This window comes from Channa argus, unplaced genomic scaffold (genome assembly GCF_033026475.1).
Source record: "Channa argus isolate prfri unplaced genomic scaffold, Channa argus male v1.0 Contig230, whole genome shotgun sequence".
Lineage (NCBI taxonomy): Eukaryota > Metazoa > Chordata > Actinopteri > Anabantiformes > Channidae > Channa > Channa argus.
Genome location: NW_027125448.1, coordinates 4881 through 11000, shown reverse-complemented (window position 1 = coordinate 11000; position 6120 = coordinate 4881). Strand labels below are relative to the sequence as shown.

At 43.2% G+C, this 6120-nt stretch overlaps 5 pseudogenes; all 5 read right to left on the bottom strand.

Moving 5' to 3' along the window:
- Positions 1-555: 555 nt before the first annotated feature.
- On the bottom strand, positions 556-674 carry LOC137122873 (5S ribosomal RNA; annotated as a pseudogene).
- An 868-nt stretch (positions 675-1542) lies between these two features.
- LOC137122875 (5S ribosomal RNA) lies at positions 1543-1661 on the bottom strand (annotated as a pseudogene).
- Positions 1662-2518: 857 nt separating this feature from the next.
- On the bottom strand, positions 2519-2637 carry LOC137122872 (5S ribosomal RNA; annotated as a pseudogene).
- Positions 2638-3494: 857 nt separating this feature from the next.
- Positions 3495-3613, bottom strand: LOC137122876 (5S ribosomal RNA; annotated as a pseudogene).
- A 251-nt stretch (positions 3614-3864) lies between these two features.
- Positions 3865-3983, bottom strand: LOC137122874 (5S ribosomal RNA; annotated as a pseudogene).
- Between the last annotated feature and the right edge of the window lie 2137 nt (positions 3984-6120).

Below are 6120 nucleotides of genomic sequence, written 5' to 3'. Positions count from 1 at the left end.
AAATAAGCCATTTCCCACAGAAAGTGCTAGCTAGCCTGATAGAAATAAACAAACCAAAAGACAGTCGCTAACCCTAACTCCCTAATGTGAAAACAGTCCAAAGAAAATGGCAGTTCACCCCTACAGATTTAATACTATTTACAAAATATACAATTTATAAACAAAACCACGGCACAAAACCTAACAATTCAAAAATGCTAAATAAGGTTTGGAAACCAAGAACAGCAAACAGGTGCTGATGCCAGAAAGAGCCTCGCTAGCTGTTGGGAACCGTACTTTTAAAACTCCAGGAAGTGTAGGATGGACCAATCAGCTTCCTGTACTGCCCCCCAATCCGGCCAATCAGGCAGGGCACCTATAAGAACAAGAAAATAAAAACAACACATATGGCCAGGACCGTAACATGGTCTACTAGTAATGAAGCACGATGGTTGGCAAACCAATAAAGTAGCAAAACAGCAATGAAAGAACAAAATTTGATGAAAATATAGAACAATTTCTATGAATAAATAGGCAGTAACACCAGCTTGTGCTGCCCGTAAACCCAAGCAAAAAAGCTTACAGCACCTGGTATTCCCAGGCGGTCTTCCTACCAAGTACTAACCAGGCCCGGCTCTATTTGGCTGCCGAGATCGGACGAGATCGGGCGCTTAGAGAGCGGTGTGGCCGTAAGCTGCATTTGACATCATCAACAGCTCTTAAAAACGCTAGAGAAGCAGAATGCATGACACTTGCTAAGAAGAAGATAAATGTGGCAAAGTACAAAGCACTATAACTGCACTGGTCTGTTACGCCCCTGTCTAGGAGGTCAGGGTGCAACATACAAAGATAAATTAGCATGTTCCCTCTCCGATCCCCAAACCAAAATCCAGGATCGAGATGTTCCAACAGAATGATATTTATTTTAAACGAAAGAAAGTGTCAAACAAAACATGACACTACAACTCAGGGCGAACCAAGGCCAACATAATAAACAAAATAAGCCATTTCCCACAGAAAGTGCTAGCTAGCCTGATAGAAATAAACAAACCAAAAGACAGTCGCTAACCCTAACTCCCTAATGTGAAAACAAGAGAAAACAATCCAAAGAAAATGGCAGTTCACCCCTACAGATTTAATACTATTTACAAAATATACAATTTATAAATAAAACCACGGAACAAAACCTAACAATTCAAAAATGCTAAATAAGGTTTGGAAACCAAGAACAGCAAACAGGTGCTGCTGCCACAAAGAGCCTCGCTAGCTGTTGGGAACCGTACTTTTAAAATCCCAGGAAGTGTAGGATTTTCCAATCAGCTTCCTGTACTGCCCCCCCAATCCGGCCAATCAGGCAGGGCACCTATAAGAACAACAAAATAAAAACAACACATATGGCCAGGACCGTAACATGGTCTACTAGTAATGAAGCACGATGGTTGACAAACCAATAAAGTAGCAAAACAGCAATGAAAGAACAAAATTTGATGAAAATATAGAACAATTTCTATGAATAAATAGGCAGTAACACCAGCTTGTGCTGCCCGTAAACCCAAGCAAAAAAGCTTACAGCACCTGGTATTCCCAGGCGGTCTTCCTACCAAGTACTAACCAGGCCCGGCTCTATTTGGCTGCCGCGATCGGACGAGATCGGGCGCTTAGAGAGCGGTGTGGCCGTAAGCTGCATTTGATATCATCAACAGCTCTTAAAAACGCTGGAAAAGCAGAATGCATGACACTTGCTAAGAAGAAGATAAATGTGGCAAAGTACAAAGTACTATAACTGTACTGGTCTGTTACGCCCCTGTCTAGGGGGTCAGGGTGCAACATACAAAGATAAATTAGCATGTTCCCTCTCCGATCCCCAAACCAAAATCCAGGATCGAGATGTTCCAACAGAATGATATTTATTTTAAACGAAAGAAAGTGTCAAACAAAACATGACACTACAACTCAGGGCGAACCAAGGCCAACATAATAAACAAAATAAGCCATTTCCCACAGAAAGTGCTAGCTAGCCTGATAGAAATAAACAAACCAAAAGACAGTCGCTAACCCTAACTCCCTAATGTGAAAACAGTCCAAAGAAAATGGCAGTTCACCCCTACAGATTTAATACTATTTACAAAATATACAATTTATAAACAAAACCACGGCACAAAACCTAACAATTCAAAAATGCTAAATAAGGTTTGGAAACCAAGAACAGCAAACAGGTGCTGCTGCCAGAAAGAGCCTCGCTAGCTGTTGGGAACCGTACTTTTAAAACTCCAGGAAGTGTAGGATGGACCAATCAGCTTCCTGTACTGCCCCCCAATCCGGCCAATCAGGCAGGGCACCTATAAGAACAAGAAAATAAAAACAACACATATGGCCAGGACCGTAACATGGTCTACTAGTAATGAAGCACGATGGTTGACAAACCAATAAAGTAGCAAAACAGCAATGAAAGAACAAAATTTGATGAAAATATAGAACAATTTCTATGAATAAATAGGCAGTAACACCAGCTTGTGCTGCCCGTAAACCCAAGCAAAAAAGCTTACAGCACCTGGTATTCCCAGGCGGTCTTCCTACCAAGTACTAACCAGGCCCGGCTCTATTTGGCTGCCGAGATCGGACGAGATCGGGCGCTTAGAGAGCGGTGTGGCCGTAAGCTGCATTTGACATCATCAACAGCTCTTAAAAACGCTGGAGAAGCAGAATGCATGACACTTGCTAAGAAGAAGATAAATGTGGCAAAGTACAAAGTACTATAACTGTACTGGTCTGTTACGCCCCTGTCTAGGGGGTCAGGGTGCAACATACAAAGATAAATTAGCATGTTCCCTCTCCGATCCCCAAACCAAAATCCAGGATCGAGATGTTCCAACAGAATGATATTTATTTTAAACGAAAGAAAGTGTCAAACAAAACATGACACTACAACTCAGGGCGAACCAAGGCCAACATAATAAACAAAATAAGCCATTTCCCACAGAAAGTGCTAGCTAGCCTGATAGAAATAAACAAACCAAAAGACAGTCGCTAACCCTAACTCCCTAATGTGAAAACAGTCCAAAGAAAATGGCAGTTCACCCCTACAGATTTAATACTATTTACAAAATATACAATTTATAAACAAAACCACGGCACAAAACCTAACAATTCAAAAATGCTAAATAAGGTTTGGAAACCAAGAACAGCAAACAGGTGCTGATGCCAGAAAGAGCCTCGCTAGCTGTTGGGAACCGTACTTTTAAAACTCCAGGAAGTGTAGGATGGACCAATCAGCTTCCTGTACTGCCCCCCAATCCGGCCAATCAGGCAGGGCACCTATAAGAACAAGAAAATAAAAACAACACATATGGCCAGGACCGTAACATGGTCTACTAGTAATGAAGCACGATGGTTGGCAAACCAATAAAGTAGCAAAACAGCAATGAAAGAACAAAATTTGATGAAAATATAGAACAATTTCTATGAATAAATAGGCAGTAACACCAGCTTGTGCTGCCCGTAAACCCAAGCAAAAAAGCTTACAGCACCTTTTATTCCAAGGCGGTCTTCCTACCAAGTACTAACTAGGCCCGGCCTTATTTGGCTGCCGAGATCGGACGAGATCGGGCGCTTCGAGAGCAGTATGGCCGTAAGCTGCATTTGATATCATCAACAGCTCCTAAAAACGCTGGAGAAGCAGAATGCATAACACTTGCTAAGAAGAAGATAAATGTGGCAAAGTACTAAAACGGTACTGGTCTAGTAGTAAAGAAGCACGATGGTTGACAAACCAATAAAGTAGCAAAACAGCAATGAAAGAACAAAATTGGATGAAAATATAGAACAATTTCTATGAATAAATAGGCAGTAACACCAGCTTGTGCTGCCCGTAAACCCAAGCAAAAAAGCTTACAGCACCTGGTATTCCCAGGCGGTCTTCCTACCAAGTACTAACCAGGCCCGGCCCTATTTGGCTGCCGAGATCGGACAAGATCGGGCGCTTAGAGAGCGGTGTGGCCGTAAGCTGCATTTGACATCATCAACAGCTCTTAAAAACGCTGGAGAAGCAGAATGCATGACACTTGCTAAGAAGAAGATAAATGTGGCAAAGTACAAAGTAGTATAACTGTACTGGTCTGTTACGCCCCTGTCTAGGGGGTCAGGGTGCAACATACAAAGATAAATTAGCATGTTCCCTCTCCGATCCCCAAACCAAAATCCAGGATCGAGATGTTCCAACAGAATGATATTTATTTTAAACGAAAGAAAGTGTCAAACAAAACATGACACTACAACTCAGGGCGAACCAAGGCCAACATAATAAACAAAATAAGCCATTTCCCACAGAAAGTCCTAGCTAGCCTGATAGAAATAAACAAACCAAAAGACAGTCGCTAACCAACTGTGCTGTTGACCTACAGGGTACCAGTGGAAATTGGACTACTGTTGGTCGAAGACGAAGAAGAAGAGGAGGAAGGTGTGTTCGTAGGCAGAGAGAGAAGAGGAAAGCTAAGAATGTAGGACTGACAGTAGGGACTTTGAATGTTGGTACTATGACAGGGAAGGCTAGGGAGTTGATCGACATGATGCAGAGAAGGAAGGTGGACATACTGTGTGTCCAGGAGACCAGGTGGAAAGGTAGCAAGGCTAGAAGCTTAGGAGCAGGGTTCAAGTTGTTTTACCATGGGTCAGATAGGAAGAGAAATGGAGTAGGAGTTATATTGAAAGAGGATTTTGTGAGGAATGTTCTAGAGGTGAAAAGAGTATCAGACAGGTTGATGAGTCTGAAGCTGGAAGTTGAAGGGGTGATGTTCAATGTTGTGAGTGGTTATGCCCCACAGGTAGGATGTGAGTTAGAAGAGAAGGAGAAATTCTGGAGTGAGTTAGATGAAGTGATGCAGAGCATCCCCAGAGGTGAGAGAGTTGTCACTGGTGCAGATTTCAATGGGCATGTAGGTGAAGGGAACAGAGGTGATGAGACTGTTATGGGCAGGTTTGGTGTTCAGGACAGGAACGCAGAAGGTCAGATGGTGGTTGACTTTGCAAAGAGGATGGAAATGGCTGTAGTAAACACTTTCTTTCAGAAGAGGCAGGAACATAGGGTGACGTACAAGAGCGGAGGGAGAAGCACTCAGGTAGACTACATCTTGTGTAGACGTTGTAATCTGAAAGAGATCAGTGACTGTAAAGCATTGGTAGGGGAGAGTGTAGCCAGACAACACAGGATGGTGGTGTGTAAAATGATGCTGGTGGTGAGGAAGATAAGGAGGACTAAGGCAGAGCAGCGGACAAAGTGGTGGAAGTTGAAAAAGGAAGAATGTCGTTTAGTTTTCAGGGAGGAGCTGAGACAGACTCTGGGTGGTTTGGAGGTGCTTCCAGATGACTGGACTACTACAGCTAATTTGATCAGGGAGACAGGTAGGAGGGTACTCGGTGTGTCATCTGGAAAGAGGAAAGCGGACAAGGAGACTTGGTGGTGGAACGAGGAAGTTCAGGAGTGTATACAGAGAAAGAGGTTAGCTAAGAAGAAGTGGGACACTGAGAGGACTGAAGAGAGTAGACAGGAGTACAGGGAGATACAGCGTAAGGTGAAGATAGAGGTGGCACAGGCCAAACAAAGAGCATATGAGGACTTGTATGCTAGGTTGGACACTAAAGAGGGAGAGGTGGATTTGTACAGGTTGGCCAGACAAAGAGATAGAGATGGAAAGGATGTGCAGCAGGTTAGGGTGATTAAAGATAAGGATGGAAATGTATTGACAGGTGCCAGGAGTGTGATGGGAATATGGAAGGAGAACTTTGAAGAGTTGATGAATGAGGAAAATGAAAGGGAACGAAGAGTAGAAGAGGTGACTGTTGTGGAGCAGGAAGTAGCAAAGATTAGTAAGAGTGAAGTGAGGAGGACATTGAAGAGGATGAAGAGTGGAAAGGCAGTTGGTCCTGATGACATACCTGTGGAGGTATGGAAGTGTCTAGGAGAGGCGGCAGTAGAGTTTTTGACTAGTTTGTTTAACAAGATCTTGGAGAGTGAGAGGATGCCAGAGGACTGGAGGAAAAGTGTACTGGTACCAATTTTTAAGAACAAGGGAGATGTGCAGAGCTGTGGCAACTACAGAGGAATAAAGCTGATGAGTCACACAATGAAGTTGTGGGAAAGAGTAG